At 44.0% G+C, this 22,181-nt stretch overlaps 1 protein-coding gene across 1 annotated transcript in view; it reads left to right on the top strand.

The window, feature by feature from the left end:
• The window catches only part of EGFLAM (EGF like, fibronectin type III and laminin G domains), a 112,445-nt gene that overhangs the window by 1,288 nt on the left and 88,976 nt on the right, over nt 1–22,181 (top strand). The gene's annotated exons all lie outside the window — the stretch shown is intronic.

Raw genomic sequence — 22,181 nt, 5'->3', positions numbered from 1 at the left:
CTATGCGAACACTGGGAAAATATGCTGCTAGTTCAGAGTTTACATCAAGCTTTGAGACAGACAAGTCAGGCTTATTCCAATGTGATGTTTTACTAGAAAGAAAAGTTGAAGGGATTTGTAATCTTCCTGTCCTCTGTCTCCCAGTGGTGCTCCTTTGCCTTTTAAAAAATAACAGCTGAGTCTTTGTAAGGCAGAAATTCAACCAGGTAAGTTTCTCCCCACCAACACCCCTCTTGTGGAAAAAGTTGACCCTGTTGAATTTCTGTCTGACTTCAGTTGCTAAAGAAGCAGAAACTCCACTCTGTGGTCTGATCCGTTTTACTCCAGCTGATTTCTTTCTAGCTAGCAAGTTCTGCTTTAAAAGTAAGTGGCTTTTTTGTCAAAAGTTATTTGTCATTTTCTCCTTTAATTGGAAGCGAGAATGCTCTGGGTATTAGAAACATTAGTACCTGGCTGATTAATATTTTAGTGGTTCATGATACTCCATTTAAAAATTAACTTTTTCTCCTGCCCTCTCATTAAAGACAGGCTCATTATACCACTTGCTTTTCCTGTTACTTGTTTCCATGCTAAACGGAGTCTGTGTAACACAAGCTCTTGGGAGACATGCCCCTTATTCTGTTTCATTCATTTCAAAAGTGATAGCTGATGTGAATGCCTGCCTGCCTAGTATTAGGTTCTCTGTCATCTTATTGTACAAAATGTCAGTGTGTTAATTGGATAGGGCTTCTGTACTCGCCTTCCGTACAATCCGTGTTTCCTTTTGCAGATAGCAACAGAAAGTCTGGGATGATTAGGCAAATAGAAATATTAACAAAAATAGTAGGACTTCAGAAATGTAGATTGTTCCACTAGAAAGTAAGGTATCTCATAGACGTTGCCTAGCCCAACTCTTTAGAGTTATGCCTAAGTGGTAGAGCAATGGTCTACATAGAGGTTTTAGGTTCAACCCCTGAAATCTGCAGGTAGGTGTAGGAACCCAGCATGGAGAGTTACTGCCAGTCACTGAAAACCCTTTTGGACCTGGCATTGCCAAACCATCCCCATGGCTCAACTTCGACAGGTGGGTGGGGCAACCTTTCTGCCAATCACCTGGTGCCATTCTTGTTCTGTCAGCTGGGTTTTCCCATCCACCTGTCTGTGTGACTTGTGCAACACACCCCAAGCACCCTATAGCCAGCTAGTTGCCAGGTGCTTGGGAACCACAGCACAAGGGGCTTTGCTAGCCCTATGGAAGCCGCGAATATAGGGTCACACAACTAATCCAGCAGGGTTAACTGTCCGGCAGTTGATGGGTGGTTACCTCAGTGCTGCTTTTTGCAGGGATGGCCTGTGCACTCAAATTTCCCATGGCTCAGCCTGTCACATGTAATTTCAGATGTAGGGCAGATGGGCATTGTTTGGAGTAAACAAGCTTTGTGGGCCAAATTGCGCAGTGCCAAATTTGGTCCATGGGCCAGATATTCCGCACCCTAGGTGAACACCATGGGTAGCCAACCTAGTGCCTTCTAGATGTTGTTGGCCAGCTCTCCCTTCATCCCTCACCATTGGCATGGGAGCTGTAGTTTTGTTGAACAATATCTAGAGCCCAGCCATATTGTGCTGGATGGACCAGTGGTCTGACTTAAACTATACCTGGGAAATGTTGAGCTCAGATGAGCTCACAAAGCAGTCTTGCGGATGGCACCAGTATATGCTTATTCTGAAGTGCAGTATTGTTGATGCACCTGTTACTTATTCAGACAGCATCTCCACTTTGGACTCAAATGTGGAGAATTAGGACATCCATGCTTATAGACCTCCCATATGAGGGAGAACCCTAACCGGGTCAGGAGCTCAATGCATTCGTGTTGGCATGCAGATAGACACCCTTCTCACATGTGCAAAATGGATGGGGTGTTTATTTGGCCATTAGGTACATTGTTGGGTACAAAGTTAAGCTGCATGACTTTCATGCATCCTTTAAACATCTGAGGGATTGTCTGAAATCCCTTCATTATGGACAAGAATTCTACCACTTGGTCTTACCTGTTCTTATATTTAAAAACTCTTTCCTGTTATGCAACTTAAAAGCGTGTTGTGTTGAAACTTGAGATTCTTGCTTTTCCATCAGCTTCTTTCAGTAAATATAATGCAAGTTCTCTGTTTTCTTTATGGAGACATTTGAAAACTACTCGTTTGGATACTTTGTAAGCAGCTGTGAAGGGAGGAACACATAATAACTTCTGCACATTTGTTAAGTGATTCAGTACCCCTCTTTCAAAAAATTGTGGTTGGTTACTGCTGCATTCATGGAGTTGGACTTATTGATGACCCTTGGGGTCCCTTCCAGCACTACAGTTCTGTGATTCTATGTAGCCAAACTCTTGTTTGGGGAGGGGGGGGGTCATACTTAACCAAGGATAGCTCAGTTGGTAGAGCAGGAGGCTCTGGATCTCAGGGTCATAGGTTCAAGCCCCACGTTGGGCAGAAGATTCCTGTGTTGGACTATAGATAACCCTTGTGGTCCCTTTCAACACTACAATTCTATGATTCAGTGGTAGAGCACATGTTTTGCATGCAGAAGGTCCTATGCTCAATCTCGAGCATCTCCTGTTAAAAGGATCAAGTAGCCAATGATGGGAAAGTCCACTTGCTGAGACCCTGGAAGGCTATTTCACTAATGGTCTGACTCAGTACAGTGGTACCTCCGGTTGTGCACAGGATCCGTTCCAGAGCTCCGGTCGGATCCCGAGGAATTTGCAACCGGAGGTGCTTGTTCTGTGCATGTGCGTGCTTCTGCGCATGTGCGCGTGGTGAAACTCGGAAAAATAATTCCGGGATTGCTGCATACATAACCCGAAGGATATGCAATCACAGGTGTGCGTATCCAGAGGTACCACTGTATAATGCTTTTCTTACTGTATGCGCTCACATTACAGCCTACGAGGCTTCTAGGCTTTTGCGTCTAGTCCAAACTTTACTGTAATTTCCCTAGAGACCATGAGTTAGCACATCCCGTCATGCAGCTGCAATATTAGTATTATTGCTGGTGAAATGCCCACCAGATAACATAAGGCAAGTTTATGTTTTAAAGCTGGAGAATGTCTCTTGACTAACAAGTAGACTTTGCTGTTTGTGCAAAACCTTTGACAATTAAGAAGCCTACACATTTAACCCCTTCCCAGGGAATCAGTACTGTACTTATCTACCCTGATTGTTGCCCATTTCTGAAGGACTATGTTCAATCTTAGCCATTTGATTACAGGCCTGTTCAGCGGGGCAGTCATTTCCTCCCACTTTTAAAAAGAGTGAACTGTTTTGACATGCAAATAGGTACAGTTGTACCTTGGTTTACAACCACAATCCATTCCGGAGGTCTGTTTGTAAACCAAAACAGGTTATAACCCAAGGTGCGCTTTTGCCAATGGGGCCTCCCAAAAATTTTTGTTCGTAATCCCCCCCCCCAAAGGGTTGTAGTCCAAAAAAAAAAAAAAAGGTTGCAAATGGGACACGCACTTCTGGGTTTGACATGTTTGTAATCCAAAGCGTATGCAAACCAAGACGTATGCAAACCAAGGTACCACTGTACTGAGAAGAGGACAAAGATTGGGATAATGGCTGTTGATGCCCTGATGGTTGCCCTAAATCAGCTACTTGCTGTAGTGCTTTCATATGAAGTTCCTAAAAAGGGCGTAGGGTTTCAAATGACTCTCATGTGTTGACAAATAGAGAGAGGACTCATGTCTGCTGACCATGCTCCTTGCTGGCTGCTTGTTTGACAGAAGTGTGAAGGCGCCATATGCGCTTCTCCACCTGAGCAGAACCTTGGACCACTTAAGCCCTTTCCTGTTCTTACTGTTTCACAGCTGGTCTTCGGTAGCATGCTGGATTTGCAATCCATTTAGGAAGACTGAGGGGGACCACTTGCATGGGCTTATTCAGAAGTGCTTAATTTCTTTTCTTTTTAAGTGCTTGGCTTGGAAGTCAGGTCGTACCTCCTGATCCCAGACGTGTGCTGTCTAGCAACAGCCACCTATTGGGATGGGAGAAAGTGTACATTTGTATATATTCAGAAACATTTTATTTTGCCTTGCTGCTTCACACGAATAACGTCTTTTTGAACCCAAGTTCCACGGGACTGAGCTGTGTTGATCTCTGGCACAAATCAAGCCCCGCTTTTAAGCCTCAATACTTGCACATAACACACACATAATCATATTGATCATCTGAGGGTCCAGACTGGATGACATGATGCGTACACTCTGGTTTAAGTGGCCTGTGCTTTGGTGACTGCAGAATTGAACCCTGGAGCATTTGGGATGCTAAACAATGAGGATTTTTATGTCCATGTACAGCAGCTCCTTTAAAGCATAAAGATGGGGCTTTCATGGACGGGCAGTTTTTGTAAACTTCGTTGGGGCTCTTGAAAGAGACTCTTAAGGATACATAAAAGGCCTTCAGAATCTAATGCTACTTTTGATCTGTAGCAGAATCCCTACTGACGTCAGTGAGTCTTTTGCATAGGGATCAAGGGCACGGGGTTTGGTCCTTGATGTTGAAATAGTAGAGAGCCAGATTAAAATGATCTTTGCACTTGGAATGAATAGATTTGGAGGCAAAATGCAGGCTCTGATGAAACATCTGAGGAGGATGCTCACTGCCATAGTTGGGGGCCCACTGCACTGGGCACATATTTGCAAGCATGAGTTAAATGCATGAGAGCTGCATAAGAGCATGGTGGTTTAAAGAAATATATACATTAGTTAGTTAGGAAGTATAGGGAAGTTTTTAAAAATGTTTTATTGTGTTTTTATATATGTTGGAAGCCGCCCAGAGTGTCTGGGGGAACCGCCCAGTCAGATGGGTCTCTATTTTTACAAATAATAAGATGATGATGACGACGATGAACATTTAAAGCTTTGCTTCATGCAGGGATGTCACAGGCTCAGTACAGTGGTACCTCGGGTTACATACGCTTCAGGTTACAGACTCCGCTAACCCAGAAATAGTACCTCGGGTTAAGAACTTTGCTTCAGGATGAGAACAGAAATTGCGCGGCGTGGCGGCAGCGGGAGGCCCCATTAGCTAAAGTGGTGTCTCAGGTTAAGAACAGTTTCAGGTTAAGAACGGACCTCCAGAACGAATTAAGTTCTGTACACACAAACTGTGGCTTAGTGTGACTGCGCAAGCTCTTATATGAGATATTGAGGCTGCTTCACTCATCCAGTTCTTCTGCTGTGCTGCTGTGAGATAAGCCATGGCTTAGCATGTTGTCTGAACCCAGCCTCCTGTTTCCTCTAGACAGACCATGAATCCAGGTTTGGATGACATGCTAACCCAAACCTTGGCTTAGTTTATAGCAGCAGCAGGACTAGAAGGGGAGTAAAGTGGCTTCTACCTCCTTTTCCGTGAGCCCACATACTCACATGTTCATGCTAAGCCTTGGGTTTTTCCCCTTTATACATACATGCTTCCTTCCAGCTGAGGCTACATTTCACGCAGAGGGCTTTAGTCCACAAAGGCAGATGCTGCAATAAATTGGTTTGTCTTTAAGGTGCTGCAAGATGATTATTTTTCTGTTACACCATCCCTCTGAAATTTAAAAATTATGGCATTCCGGTGTACTGTTTGCTTGTGACTTCTGCTAGTTTCAAATCCTAGGCTCCGTGAAGTGAGCCAAAAGTCTTAATGGATCAGTCAGCGTAATTAATTGGGTCAGGTCATTCATTAATTTGCAGGATAAAATATGCATTTCAGTCGGATTCTGTTTGGAGATTCATCTGTTGTGAAGGGGTGCTGAGATAACCTATATTCATCTTCCTGAATCGAGTGAAGGGATAGAGTGGGCCATGTTCCAATCAACGATACTATGAATTGAAAGATTGTATCTTAATGTCTTTAGGATGATTTTCTACATACTAAGCATTTTGTTTGGGATATTAAGAGAAACTTTGCGGATTTTTAAAGAAATGTACTTGACTTTCCTTGAAATAGTTTAATTTTTTACTTGGAATAACTAAGTGGTTGATTAAAAAGAAGACAGTTAATCAGTCAGTCATCAGTAGCTGTGATAGCATTGCAATGAGAAAGGAAAGACTCACCTGTTGCATGAAAACAGCATTTTTTTTTTAATAGGCTGATGTAACCCAGTGATTAGTTTGTGCAAATTCTACACAAGAACTCTGCAGAAAAGACAGCAATCTCCTGTAATATAGTACTATCACACATTATGCTTTTATACATAAGCCTGAAACTTTAATATGAAAAAGTGTGAATTAAACAAACACATATTTGCAAACAGGCGTATTAAACAGGATTTCTCGGCAGAGAGCCAGGATTGATGGCAGCTCATTGTTCATACACAGCCTTGTACTTTTCCCCTTATCTTCAATGCACCAGAGGATTAGATCAAAACTTCTACTTCCACTTTTAAATAAGCCACAGTTCCTTGTGATGTGTGAACTCAGAGAACTGTGTTTTGCTTAAATTATGAGTGCCAAAAAGCCAAGGGTTTAAGCCGCAGCAAACCATAGCTCTCTAAGTTGTGAAACCACAGTTTAGTTTAAAACCAGAGGTGGATTCTTCCAGTGCTCTCGTTTGGTGCATCAAAGAGGTGAGGGAAGGAGGGTTTGCTGTGGAAACCATGGAATCTCATAAACATCTAAACTGTGGCAACATGTAAAATGGCCCCAAGTTAACATGAAATGCTGGTGCAAGGACTTAAGGGCTTGGGTGCAGGGAAGTTTTATTGGTAAAGGTTAAAAGGTAAAGGACCCCTGGATGGTTAAGTCCAGTGCTCATCTCGCTTTCAGGCCAAGGGAGCTGGCGTTTGTCCACAGACTTCTTTCCGGGTTATGTGGCCAGCATGACTAAACTGCTTCTGGGGCAGCAGAACACCGTGACAGAAACCAGAGCATATGGAAATGCTGTTTACCTCCCCACCACAGCAGTACCTATTTATGCCCTAGCATGCTTTTGAACTGCTAAGTTGGCAGGAGCTGGGACAGAGCAATGGGAGCTCACTCTGTCACGGGGATTCAAACTGCCGACCTTCTGATCGGTAAGCCCAAGAGGCTCGTGGTTTAGACCACAGCGCCACCCACACCATGAATTGTATTACCAGGCAAGGATCCATGCAAGGAGATTGGAGTTAGGGTATTAATGATGCAGAGGAACAACACAATTGCTGGAGAGCAAAGTTGCTCCATTATGCATTGTCTGTGAGTTTCTCATAGTTGAGTTTCTATGGTTCTCATAGTGAGTTTCTCATAGTTGGCGATTGCTGAATGCCCCAGAGGGGTCCTTGGTCTGATGTTGAAATGCATGGTTTCTGAATTAGAGGTTTCTTCTTCAACCTAGCCACAATGCTTTGCAAAATGTGTACACCTTTTTCAGAGGTCTCAGAATGGGATTAGCTCCATAATGACAGGTCCTCAGTTGTTTTCCCAACACCCTCCTCTCCTACCAACTGCCACACACCTTGCCCAATGTGAGGTTGGAAAGAGCTGCTACTTACAGTGGTACCTCAGGTTACAGACACTTCAGGTTACAGACACTTCAGGTTACAGACTCCGCTAACCCAGAAATAGTACCTTGGGTTAAGAACTTTGCTTCAGGATGAGAACAGAAATTGTGCGGCAGTGGCGCAGTGGCAGTGGGAGGCCCCATTAGCTAAAGTGGTACCTCTGGTTAAGAACAGTTTCAGGTTAAGAATGGACCTCCAGAACAAATTAAGTTCGTAACCTGAGGTACCACTGTATTCTTTTTTTCTGACACCTCACAGACTGCACCAAGGAAAATAATGGCAGTTAAAATTGCTTATCGCAAGCTTGAGTAGTCACTCTGAATTCCAATTCTGTGAGATTACTCCAGAGTAAGAGGTTTACAGATTGACAGTTCTATTTCAGTGGAAGTTTGTATTAGTTGAGCTCATCATAATTTGGCTTATCCAGAGTACCAAGCCTTATTCCCAGTCTGGTAAATTTGGCCTATTTTGCTCATTAGGGCATAACTTGCTTGCAAAGTTCAGGTCCTTTCAAAAAATGTTTTGGTCAAACAATAGTGTAAAGGAAGAAACAAAATTATAAGCTGAGTCATATTGTTGGTCATTTGCTGTTGTGCAAACAGCACAGTTGGAGGCATAATACTTAAGAGCAGGCTGAGCTTAAAGCTTTTATTGGACAGATGGCTAATTTTACTGGCCTGACCTCAAGGATCTAGCTCTGTGATCCCTGGTTAGCTCAATAGATGCCAGTAAATACTAGGATAATTGAGATGGACAGTGTTTGTGAATTAAATGGCCATCAGCTGCAGAGACAGGCAGTAAAATAAAGGGACAAATGAGAAACTGCTTTTAACGTTTCTCTAGCTTCTGATGTATTAAAAATACACTTTTTGGGGGAGGAGGGGAAAGGCCCATATTTGAGCATTGTCCACTAAAAAAAGATATGTTAGCTGGTTGATGCCAAAGTGTTGCTGTAAGTCAGAGAGATGCTTTGGGGCTGTAACGCAGGCTTGCCTACGGCCACCTGTCAGTTTAAGATGCCCCTGTATCTCTTTTCCCCCTCCATCCTATCTTAGCAGAGAAGTCATTTTGCTGTCAATCACAAGAATGGGTCCCATCTAGCAGGGAGGTGGAGGAATCCAATGGTAGTTAACACTGTGATAACCCATCTCCCAACTTCCCAAAGGTGTGAAACCATCAAAACCATTGTATTACACACGAGGAGACCAGTACCCTGTTTGTAAGTCACTGAAATTCATAGAATCATACAGTTGGAAGGGACTCCATGGGACAACCAGCCCAGGCCTTTTGCAATGCAGGAATTCTGACCATAGCTGTCCCTGTGTGGGCTGGAACCACTAACCTTCTGGTTAGATGCACTGACCCACTGCACCACAGTAGGATTAAACTGAATGTCTGTGTTTTAAAGTACCATTCTGGTTTTACATTCCTCCTGCCTTTTCTATTCTAAATAATCTTCACACCAAGGGATACTGCCAGACTCATGTGCCTAGATAGTCACGATTCCTGCTATGTCATGGGCATATGAGTGGGGTTGGGCAGAGAAAATTCAGCCACCTTGGGCTCTGGAGAAAGGTAAGCTGGATGCTCTCTCTGTTTCCCCTTTTAAGATTCCTGGAAAGTTCTCCTGTCCAGGGACAGAGGGAACTTAAAAGGGAGTGGCAACCTACTTGAAAGCACACAACTGGCCTACGCAGACTGGCTGTCATGGAAATAAATGAGGAGAAAAGGTATTCCCCACTCTGCCACCACTAGAAGATGGACATACAGTGTGACCTGACCTAGGGCAGCATCCTTTGTTCTTGGGGTGGTCTGATATTTAAGAGAAGGTGCTTGTGTTGACATGGACTTATCTGTCCATCTGCTTCATCTGTTCATCATGAATGGGTCACAAAAAGGATGTCTGGGAAGGACTTTCCAGACGTCCTTTTTGTGGCCCATTCATGATGATTCGTGCCCACAGTGCTGTCAGGGCTGTCAGAAACAATCCCACTGTCAACACTGTGGGTTATATTCAACTAAGTCATAAGAACAGAAGAGGAGCCTACTGGATCAGGCCAGTGATCCACTTAGTCCAACGTCCTGTTCTCACAGCGTCCATCCAGATGTCTGTGGGAATGTCTGCAAGCTGCCATGATTGCGACAACACTCTGCTCACCTCCGATTCCCAGCATCGTTGTCCACCATGAATTTGTCCAATCCTCTCTTAAAATCATCCAGGTTGGTGGCTATCCTTAGTTTAACTGTGTTTCAGCCCTACTCAGAGTAGACCCATTGCAACTACAGTCATACCTCAGGTTGAATATGCTTCAGGTTGAGCGTTTTCAGGTTACGCTCCATGGCGACCCAGAAGTAACGGAATTCGTTACTTCCGGGTTTCGCCGCATGTACAGACGCTCAAAATGACATCACGCGCATGTGCGGAAGTGGTGAATCGTGGCCTCTGCAGATGCGGGTTGCGTTCACTTCAGGATGCGAACAGGGCTCCGGAACGGATCCCGTTCGCATCCAGAGGTACCACTGTAATGGACTAAAGTTAGGCTCTACTCTGAGCAGTCTTCACATTGGATGCAACCCTGTTTGTGCCTACAGATGTTTGGGGAGCAGTCTAACTGCTTCATTTCCAATTAGTGTGTGTCCCATAACATCCTGCTGGAATCCCATAACTTTTCCTACTAGAAATGTTCTGCTTTCATTGCACTGTAGTCCCTCTGGACAACCATAACATGACAGCCCTGGGGAAGCACTGCAGCACAAACTAAAGCGGGATAAATCCACCACTAAGGCGCTATTCTTGTGTCAAAAACACGTAGCAGAAAACACCCGCAATAAAACACTTTTCTGGTGGAGCCCATAAAGCAGCTTCTTATAGAAGATTCCTTCCTTGGAGGGGGTTCGACTAGATAACCCTCATGGTCTCTTCCAACTGTACAATTGTATGGTTCTGCTATCCATTTCTTCTCATGCCAGCTTCAATCCAAATTTAGGAAAAACTGAAATTTAAACTGGTAATGTGTACAGAGCCAAAGTGTGTGTGTGTGTTCCTTCTTTGCAGAGGTTTGCTTCATTGCATACTCTGTATATAATACCACAGCACTTATCTACTGGAGCCATTATCCCTTAAGACACCTGTTTTCTCCTATTTGTCTTTAATTTTGTTTCTGCTTTGTTTACCTTCTTGGCTCCGCTTCCAGTGAAGTCCTTATGAGTGGCAGAAAAACATTTAGAAGACTCTTTGCAGATGAAGGCTGCAACCTGCCCTCGTCTCCCCCACTTGCAGCTCAATTTAGGGAAGGCTAAACCCCAGGAGAGAAACTGCAGCCGTGTGCAATTTAAATCCCACCTACACTATTCCAAAGGCTATTGGAATTGTGGGGTTTTCTGAGAAGGCTTCGATTGAGTCCCTGCTGTGAAATATCGTTTTCAATAAGCTGAGTACAGAGATCATTCAGGTAGCTACGCAGCTCTGTTTCAGTCCTGCTGTTTATCATATGTTGAATGGTTAAAAAAAAGTGAAAGGCACCTATCATTTACCTGGAGGAGAGGCAGCCCCAGAAAACAGGGGAAAGCAGCAACAAGTGAAGAGGTAGTACCTAATTCTGAAAAATAATAATTGTTGAATGTAAATTGCCCAATGCATTTTATTTCTTCCTCACAAATAACAAATAGCAAGGCGAAAGAGATGTTGAAATGAGTGCAGGTAATTGCTTTAGGGTGGTTTTTTGGTTTTTTTGCATTATTTTCAAAATCTGCATGTTTATTTGAGAGCCTCGGTTTGAGATTCTGCTTCTACTTTCTTTTAAACAACAACAACAAAAATCTCATGTACAGAGACATCAAAAGGAAGTGGGCGGACAGACAAGACAGCAAGGACTGTTGCTTCCCTGGTTTGCTCTTTTAATACTGATAGACAAAGTGAGTTAATGCAGGAATTGCATCTGGAAAAGGTCAAATTGAGAGTGGCAATAAAACTAGTCCCTTTTCAGTAATGAGATTTGACCTTGAAAGGGCTTGATGGAGTAAAAGGAGTAGCCAAGCTCACCTTGTAGTTTTTCTCTCGCTCCCCCTCCCCCCATAAGTTCTTCTGCTCAGAATCTTGCTGGCGTACACAGATCAATTTTGTAACCCCCAAGAAACAAGCGACTGAGAGAGAAATCTATTTCTGAAGGTGGGGGGAGGGGGAAAATCAGCTGTAAAAATAAATGCCACAAATGCAGCTTGCTAAAATTAAACTCCAAGATCAAAAACCCTTGTGGGTCCGATTCGAAACCTCTTGATGGCTGCTGGACTCATTCTGAACATTTATTTATAGTCATATTTGAAATGCATTATGGATGAGGAAAAAGGAAGTCAAGCACAATTTTAAAAAGGGCAAAATGAAACTGTAGCTGTCAGGAATCTGGCTATATCAATAAGTGAAATAGACTTAAGTTCCCCAAAGACTAGAATATTTCTATCCTTATTTCCACCGTGTTTCTATATAATTGCCAGTGGTGTTCATTGCTTAATATTCATGCTGTTCCTTCACTTTAGCTTTGCGCTCGGCTGCCGTTTTGCGCATTCTTTCCAAATCTCATTGGATGGTTTGTTGAAGTAGTTGAAAAACACAGCATTCACCATGTGTAATAATAATCACAATAATCATAATAATGAGGCTTAATAGTGCTGTAATTGTGTGCAGGCAGTGAGAGAACAGTTCCCTTAGGGTGACTTAAACTGTACACTGTTCACTCTCTAGCTCATTGCAGTTTCCTCCATAACAAAATATTCTAATGTTAAAACCACAACAGGGCAAGGTAAAGAAAATGCAAACCATATTAAGGCACTCAAGAGCAACTGTGTATTAGAGATAATGGACACACAGCAAAGCCTCAAAATTAACTTCCAAGCTTCTCAGGAATGAATCCCAATAGCTAAGAAGGAATTACAACACACCAAGGGAGGATGCTCGCACTCCAGATATGCCCTGATTGTATGTTCACCCCTTTATTTGTGGTGATCGGTACCCAAATCAACAACTAGGTTTGTCTGTGCAGGTACAGTGTGATTCCATGGGGCTATTTTAGCCCCTGGGCAACTTAACTGTTGCTCCTATCAATGAACAGTAGTTGCTCCTTTCTAGTGATGCTTGAGGAATTCAAGTTCTGTGAATTTCATCGTGAATTGACCTGATATACACTTCCCAGACTGGTAGGCAGATTGTAAGATACCAATTCTTCAGATCTCACTTTTTTCTGAATTCTTGTGGTGGAAAAGAAAAAAGTACCAAAATGTCTTTTAAAAACGTGCAATTTAGGACAAACCATGTTTAGAAACGTGTGCATTGGTATTTAAATGTGCATTTTCTGATATTTAAGTATGATTTTTAATGCAGATTTCTTTGGGGTTTTTTTATAATCACGGTTAAACGGGAAAGAACAGGCTTAGGAATGAACACTTGTGAAATTGACAGGGCCAAGAAATAGATGGATGAGTCAGTCCCTACTCCTTACTGCAGCTCCATAGGTTAGTTCTCCCCTCTTGTGGGAGCACGGGTGGTGCTGTGGTCTAAACCACTGAGCCTCTTGGGCTTGCCGATTGGAAGGTCAGTGGTTTGAATCCCTGCAACGGGGTGAGCTCCCATTGCTCTGTCCCAGCTCCTGCCAACCTAGCAGTTTGAAAGCACACCAGTGCAAGTAGATAAATAGGTACTTCTATGGCAGGAAGGTAAACAGCGTTTCTGTGCATTCTGGTTGCTGTCACGGTGTCCCATTGTGCCAGAAGCGGTTTAGTCATGTTGGCCTCATGACCCGGAAAGCTGTCTGTGGACAAAACACCGGTTCCCTTGACCTGAAAGCAAGATGAACGCCACAACCTCAGTTGCCTTTGACTGGACTTAACCATCCAGGGGTCCTTTACCTCTCACCTCTTGTGGTTTCCAGCAACTGGTATTCAGAAGCAGTGTTGCCTCTGCCATGGGTACCAACTTGAATAAAACAGCACAGGCAGGTAAGCCCTGCTCCACAAAATCGATGAGAAGATGCATACCATTTGAATGGCAATGCCCATCAACGTTTGGGGCCCCAGTCCCCTCAGTTTGGGGGGGATTGCAGGGACCTCGACCCCTAGGAATTAGCTCTTGTGCCTCTGGCTGTGGAGGCAGAGCCTGACCATCATGGTTAGTAGCCACTGATAGTCTCACCCTCTGCTGCTTTGCTGTGTCAGGTGGGTTATTGGGTGTTGTAATCCAAGATCCCCGGAGGATAACCCAGTTGGGGAAGGCTCCTGTAAGTGGTACAGCCCTAGTTCAAACTGTTCCTGTACTGCAGGGATGTCCAACCGGTCAACTGCGATCTACCAGTTGATCGCAGGTCATCCCTGGTTGATCTCGTGATCCTGATTGATATCCCAAAAACAACAACAACAAAACAACTCTGGTTGATACAATGGGTAGATAACTGCCAGGTTTTTTCCCCTAGTGGGAGTAGTTTTCCCAGTAGTGATGTATGGAAGTAAGAGCTGGACCATAAAGAAGGCTGATCGCCGAAGAATTGATGCCTTTGAATTATGGTGCTGGAGGAGACTCTTGAGAGTCCCATGGACTGCAAGAAGATCAAACCTATCCATGCTTAAGGAAATCAGCCCTGACTGCTCACTGGACGGACAGATCGTGAAGCTGAGACTCCAATACTTTAGCCACCTCATGAGAAGAGAAGACTCCCTGGAAAAGATCCTGATGTTGGGAAAGATGGAGGGCACAAGGAGAAGGGGATAACAGAGGACGAGATGGTTGGACAGTGTTCTCAAAGCTACCAGCATGAGTCTGACCAAACTGCAGGAGGCAGTGGAAGACAGGCGTGCCTGGCGTGCTCTGGTCCATGGGGTCAAGAAGAGTCGGACACAACTAAATGACTAAACAACAACAACAACAGATTGCAGTCTCTTGGAAGTTGGACATCCTTGCTGTACTGTATCACTTCATACTACAGGTGAAGGGAGGATGATATGATTTCACGCTCCTCCACATAAAAACACCTTGCACACCCACAAAAAGCAGCTAGGATAAGGGTTATAGCCCTTTTGTCCACCTGGCACACCAGTATTCTATGGCCAATGATTTGCTTTAATGGGGAAGTCTTCCAGTTTAATGGGAGAATGGCTCCGCCACCTGCAATTCAAAGCTGTGCTACCAAAGAGCAGTTGACGTAGATCAGGCCACAGGAGGAGACTTTTAGCAACCTTTGCTGACACACTCAAGTCACAGCTTCTTCTCTTAAAAATTACATTCGCTTTCTATTCCTTAGGTTTGTAAGTTTCCACCGGCTGTCCTCCTAGTTGTCATCTTGAGAGATCTTGAGTAGCAGAGCTGGGAAAGGCCTTCCCCAGAGAGAGAATAAGTTTCACGATGTGCTGCCAATTAGGGCTGACAGTCGTGTCCTAGCTGGAGTCTTGGTCTAACTTTGCTTATGTCACAAATGGCCTTTGTTCCAAAGGGAGTGGGTGACGGGTGGAAGCCACAATGTTCGGACTGTAAAGCAGCACCCAGTAATACTTCATGGTTAGAACTGTTCTCCGTTCTCAGACGAGTGGCAGGAAATTATGTGGTGAGTGTGAAAAAATGCCACATCGGAGGTGGGCGAGAAAATGGCCTCTGCTGCAGAAATGCTCAAGAACAGCTTCTAGTGACTGATGTTTGCTTGGGAGTGTCGCTCCTTTGTGTCAGCTGAGACTTTGGGTCTGAGGCGAATGCCTGTTAAAAAACAAACAAGACAGACAAATGTCATTCCAGCATTGATTTTGGCATTCAGGTGGAGTTCTACAACTTATTCTAGTGAGGTTGCAGATTGGTTCTTGTTGCTATGTTTGTTTATTCTGCACGCTGACTTTGCTTCCTATCATGTCAATGTTAGAATTCCTGCTCCATGATTGCAGTCATGGGATTGTTGTCTTTCACATGACGGTGTATGTTTTGACTCCACAGAGCGGGAAGTGATGGAGACAGGATGTTTGTGTTACTGTGTCCCATGAAGTGGGACTATTGTCCTTTGTTCATTCTCTTTGCTGTCTGCTGCTAGAGAGAGAGGGAGCCATGTTGCAATGTTCCGTGTCTGTTTATATGTAAATAGATTAGCCAAAATGCTGAGTTGCTGAGGTCTGTAACGCAAGCTGCGAAGACTCTGCGGATCCCTAAGTGTGCCGATGTCTGTTGGCATTGGTTGCTGTGATGTTTGGGCTGAAGAAAGTTTTTGAAGCTCCCGAACGATCGACCAGGAGGGAGAGAACATGTCAGTTGGGCGTGTGTCTCTTACTCAAGAGTAGGACTAGTTCCTGACAGTCACATGCATGCTACTTATCTGTATACAGTTTGTGGAATATATATATATATATATATATATATATATATATATATATAATTTTCACTGTTACAAATTTTTCACATTCACACTGAGGCGAAACAGGAATGTGCGCCCCCACCGTGCCCCCCCTGCAGCCTGAAATTGGTGAGAGGAGGGTGTTCCAGTGGAAGCGGCGGAGCAGGTGGGGCTCCGCCTAAGGCAGCCTCTTACCCCACCTCATGGGTGGGCCGGTGCTGTTCTACACACGCCCCTCCCCGCCTCCAGGCAAGCAAGAATGACCAGAGTTCATGGAAACAGCCCATCCAGATAAAAACACTCAAGGAGGATGCCAACCAGGTGTGTGACTTGGGGAGAGCCCTGAGGATCATGTAGAGAAGCCTGGGTGAGCTGTGCTTGGTTCCTGAGCCTGAGGTTCCCCATCTCAGATTCAGAGGAAGATGGAGAGAAAAGCCCATAAACTTGATAGCCAATGTCAACGTGTGAGGAACTTAATAAGAACATTTATGAAATGTCTTACAGGTTCATCCATAACCCAAGATAGCCGATTTCTGTATTTACTCATGGGTAGTTCTAAGCTTCAGTGTTCAGGAAGTCATAATTACGTTTCGCAGCGCAACCTCCCTCCCTTGTAGGAAGTCGGGCTTTGTAATAAAATCAGCACCTCTAGCAGTGAGGGCTTTGGGGCTGTGGAGTTTTGGCATGGCAGGCAGCATTTTCCAAAAAGAGATGTAACATTTTTAACATCTCTCATCTTTTTTTAAAAAAAGTAATTTTCTTTTCATATAGTGAAACCGTGGGCAATATATTTTATGACAACTTAATTAGAGTTTGGCTGAGCCTCTGAGACTAGATGAAATTGCTTTGTAGGCCAGATTTGGCCTTTGGACTGCAAATTAACCATCCCTAGTGTAAAGATTTTTTATTATTATTATATAGGAAATTACTGAAATCTATTATTTCTTATGTATTGTAGCGGATTAATTATTTAGCACTACAGTATATAATATGGCATGCTTTACATCCCTTTTTCTCAGTCAGGCTGCAATGCTATGTCCACCTATCCAGGAATAGGCACCATTAAACTCAATAGGGCTTTGTTGTTGTTGTTGTTTAGTCGTTTAGTCGTGTCAGACTCTTCGTGACCCCATGGACCAGAGCACGCCAGGCACTCCTGTTTTCCACTGCCTCCCGCAGTTTGGTCAGACTCATGTTTGTAGCTTCAAGAACACTGTCCAACCATCTTGTCCTCTGTCGTCCCCTTCTCCTTGTGCCCTCCATCTTTCCCAACACCAGGGTCTTTTCCAGGGAGCCTTCTCTTCTCATGAGGTGGCCAAAGTATTGGAGCCTCAGCTTCAGGATCTGTCCTTCCAGTGAGCACCCAGGGCTGATTTCCTTCAGAATGGATAGGTTTGATCTTCTTGCAGTCCATGGGACTCTCAAGAGTCTCCTCCAGCACCATAATTCAAAAGCATCAATTCTTCGGCGATTAGCCTTCTTTATGGTCCAGCTCTCACTTCCATACATCGCTACTGGGAAAACCATAGCTTTTACTATACGGACCTTTGCTGGCAAGGTGATGTCTCTGCTTTTTAAGATGCTGTCTAGGTTTGTCATTGCTTTTCTCCCAAGAATCGGGCGTCTTTTAATTTTGTGGCTGCTGTCACCATCTGCAGTGATCATGGAGCCCAAGAAAGTAAAGTCACTCACTGCCTCCATTTCTTCCCCTTCTATTTGCCAGGAGGTGATCGGCCCAGTGGCCATGATCTTTGTTTTTTTGATGTTGAGCTTCAGACCATATTTTGCACTTTCCTCTTTCACCCTCATTAAAAGGTTCTTTAATTCCTCCTCACTTTCTGCCATCAAGGTTGTGTCATCTGCATATCTGAGGTTGTTGATATTTCTTCCGGCAATCTTAATTCCTGCTAGGGATTCATCCAGCCTAGCCTTTCGTATGATGAATTCTGCATATAAGTGGTAGAAATCTGCAGAAGGTCGCAGGTTCAATTCCTGGCACCTCCCAGGTAGGGCTGAGAATGTTCTCTGTCTGATAACCCAGAGAACGACTGCTTCCCAATGTAGGCAGCACTGAACTAGACAGATCTGTTTAAGACAGCTTTCTAGGTTCCTTGTGACTGCACTACAAGTATCTTTCTTTGTTTAAGGTTAGGAGTCTAATTCACCTGAAGAAGAAGAGAAGAGTTTGGATTTTATATCCCGCCTTTCACTCCCTTTAAGGAGTCTCAAAGCGGCTAACATTCTCCTTTCCCTTCCTCCCCCACAACAAACACTCTGTGAGGTGAGTGGGGCTGAGAGACTTCAAAGAAGTGTGACTGGCCCAAGGTCACCCAGCAGCTGCATGTGGAGGAGCGGAGACGCGAACCTGGTTCCCCAGGATTACGAGACTACCGCTCTTAACCACTACACCACACTGGCTCACCAACAGATAAATCGTATCAGTTGTTTGCTGATTGGCTATTTGGAAATATTTGACCATGGTCAAATATTCCATGGAACTAAGACAGGGCTTGCAAGTGATGCAAGTCTGTTTTGTTACTATTAGAAACGCATGGCTTACACTTGTTGGCTACTTTTCTAATTTAGAAATGTACGATGCTGTAGGAAATAGCAGCAGGGAAGCCTGGGATTTGTAAACTACTCTACCTCCTTATTCAGGTTGGGAAACAGTTTTCGTTTTACAGTGGTACCTCGGGTTGAGTACTTAATTCGTTCCGGAGGTCTGTTCTTAACCTGAAACTGTTCTTAACCTGAGGTACCACTTTAGCTAATGGGGCCTCCCGCTGCCGCTGCTCGATTTCTGTTCTCATCCTGAAGCAAAGTTCTTAACCCGAGGTACTATTTCTGGGTTAGCGGAGTCTGTAACCTGAAGCGTACGTAAGCTGAAGCGTATGTAATCCGAGGTACCACTGTATTTTCATTTCGCTTTTAATTTGCATACCACCTTTCTATATTACTAGACACAAGGCGATTTACAAGCTGAAGAAACAACGATCACACACCTTATAGCAATCTGATGCAATACAAAAAAGGTCATATTAAAAACATTACTTTGAAATAAACAACTTACATCAAATTAAGTATTCTTCAATAATTCATTAGAATAAAACAGTACACGATAAAATTAAATATCAGGAAATAATTAAACAACTTCAATCTCAGCAGTTACAATAAATAATTATGAAACTATAATCAAAAAAACCAGCAGCAAGTCGCAAAGCATAAATACCACAATGCATACAAAACCATGTAGAAGGATCAGATTGAGAAACAAAGACACATACATTTATCAAAACAGGAAATTACAGGTGGCTCATTAGCAAATGACTGGGCAGAGCTTTTCAAACTTTTCCTGTTGGTGGTACACTTTTTAGACCTGTATCATTTCACAGCACAGTAATTTAGTTTTACTAGCAAACCAGAGGTTAAACTAACCCCTTTCCAGCCCTGGGAGGAGTGCAGGGAGTGGTCGCACAACACACCTACACACTGCAGCCGACACACTAACGTGTCGCGATACACAGTTTGGAAAGCTCTGCTCTAGTGAGTAAAGGAGTAAGAAGACACCAATTTCCTTTCTGCTTGGCATTTGTTGCATGCAGTGCTGTTTCCATTTTGCTGCAGTTTGGCTTCTTCTGACAAAAACTTCATTATTCACCCTGCTTTCCACGATGGCGAAATTTTACATAATTGATTGCACAGTTAATTTTGTTGTCATTACATTATTCCACACTATTCATTTTACTGCGAAGGAAAGGCAGTGCAAATTGGTAATAATAATAATAATCAGTCACATATTGTTATGTATTGCTTGCAGACTGAAAACAGCAGCAGTGATTACTGATCCTATTTGCTAGATTAGTTTCCATTCTGAACATGAGAGGAACAAGCAAATGCTGGCAATTTGCACAGCTGTTTTCATCAGAATTCCCCAGCACTGCTATTAGTGATCATCCCCTATTATTATTATTATTATTATTATTATTATTTATTTGCAAAGGGGTTGAGACTAGAAGGACAATGTAGCACCAGAGCCTTTTAAACCTAGAACTGATTCCAGGGTGGTCTGGTTCCAGTTTGCAATGGGTATGTTCGAATTTTAATTGCAAAGCATTGCATTTGAGGTGAGAGACTGCATCTTCCGTTAGGACCGCTTCGTATATGCGATTAACCACTTGATGTTGCAGTAGCCAAGGCAAGAACAGTCATGTGCGAACCAGTCCTAAGAAGCCAGGTCACTCTTTTACCACCAAAGCAGCTCCTTAGCTGCTGCTTCCTCTGTTGAGCTCCCTGTAGCTGCACTCATGTGGAAAAGGGTTTACAGAACTGGAGGCACTGAATGAAGAAATACGTTTTCTGTGATGAATTCATTTCAGTAAAATACTGCTCCGTGGAGCCCTGTATCGCTACTTGCCAAGCCTGTGAAGAACTGTTTCTGTCAGCTGGTAATCTTATCTGAGCCCTTTCAGAAACTGGGAGCTTAAAAGATGCATGCACACCACAGACTCCAATGTTATTATTGCCAGAGGCAACTCTTTCTAGATTTGAAAATCCAGTACCAGCTAAGTCAGATATGTACCTCAGAAACATGGTTTACCATGGTCTCCCGAACTCTTCCCATAAAACAGTTTAAGAGATTAACCTTTCTGAGGAGCAAGGGGCAGTTAAAGGGAAAGACATTGGTGTTGTTCCTCTCCTCAATGGGTTTTTTTTTTTTTTTAGCAGTGCCCTGTAGTGGCTAGAGGGTTAAATTTGGCTTTGGGACTGAATTCAAACCCCTCTTCAACCACAAAGCTTGTTTGTTGACCTTGGACAGAGAGGATTGCCAATGCAACACCTACGGGTGCCCGGGTGCCCACCGCTACTTCCTATGGCACGCACAAAAGAGGTTAGCAAATACCCCCTCAGAAATTCACAATGCATGACAGACGGTTGGCTCTTCCTGTTCCTTTCCTGTTTGCACTGGTTTGGCATCTCTTACACTGAAATCAGCACCTGCTTCCATATGCCCACATTAAATCTAGCAGAGGGTGGCCAACTATTTGAGTCCAGAGCATTGATATATACAGTGGTACTTCGGGTTAAGTACTTAATTTGTTCTGGAGGTCCGTTCTTAACCTGAAACTGTTCTTAACCTGAAGCACCACTTTAGCTAATGGGGCCTCCTGCTGCCACCGCGCCGCCGGAGCACAGTTTCTGTTCTCATCCTGAAGCAAAGTTCTTAACCTGAAGCACTGTTTCTGAGTTAGTGGAGTCTGTAACCTGAAGCGTATGTAACCTGAAGCGTATGTAACCCGAGGTACCACTGTATATAAAATTGAGCCCATTACATCTTGGGGGCGGGGGCAGGCAGTTTACCTGTGAGAGCACCTTACCCCATATATGCCCACTTGACCACTTTGATCCGCAAAACTGGCACTGTTACAGGTGCCACATAATACCCCATCCATCTTTGTAAGAAATCACTTGTTTAGTGGGGCAGCAAATACATTTTGGAACTCCCTTGCCTACAGCCATCCTGCTAAAAATCCTGTTTCCGTCTACCCAGTCTAAGTCTACCCAGACATGTGGAGAGTGTTTTTTGTTTATTGCTGATCTTAATCTTTTATATGTTCTAAATAGTTGTTTTTAACTGTTTTTACCCACAATTTTGACGGGACGCGGGTGGCGCTGTGGGTAAAACCTCAGCGCCTAGGACTTGCCGATCGCATGGTCAGCGGTTCGAATCCCCGTGGCGGGGTGCGCTCCCATCGCTCAGTCCCAGCGCCTGCCAACCTAGCAGTTCGAAAGCACCCCCGGGTGCAAGCAGATAAATAAGGACCGCTTACTAGCAGGAAGGTAAATGGCATTTCCGTGTGATGTGCTGGCTCGCCAGATGCAGCTTCGTCACGCTGGCCACGTGACCCGGAAGTGTCTGCAGACAGCGCTGGCTCCCGGCCTCTAGAGTTAGATGATCGCACAACTCTAGAGTCTGGCAAGACTGGCCCGTACGGGCAGGGGTACCTTTACCTTTACCTTACCCACAATTTTATTGCCTCACTCATTTGTAAACTGCTTGGAGGGTTGTTGCTTTTTTGTTTGTTTTTACAGTCAAGCAGTGTATAAATTTATTGAAATGAATACATAAATAATTTCGCTAGGTGCCAGGATTGGATCCCAACCCTCACATCTTTGTTCTGAACAGAGAAGGGACACAAAGAGCTTCTCTCTGCCTTCCCAACCCATCCAAGTGATGGCATGGCTAGTGGAGAGGTGCCCTCACCATTTTTCAGTCCTCTCTCTCTCTCTCTCGCTGCTTCTTTAGGTGCAGTAGTAGTAGTAGT

Source organism: Podarcis cretensis (genome assembly GCF_951804945.1).
Source record: "Podarcis cretensis genome assembly, chromosome: 11".
NCBI lineage: Eukaryota > Metazoa > Chordata > Lepidosauria > Squamata > Lacertidae > Podarcis > Podarcis cretensis.
The sequence above is the reverse complement of the archived record's forward strand: the minus strand, read 5'-3'. Positions and strand labels throughout refer to the sequence as shown.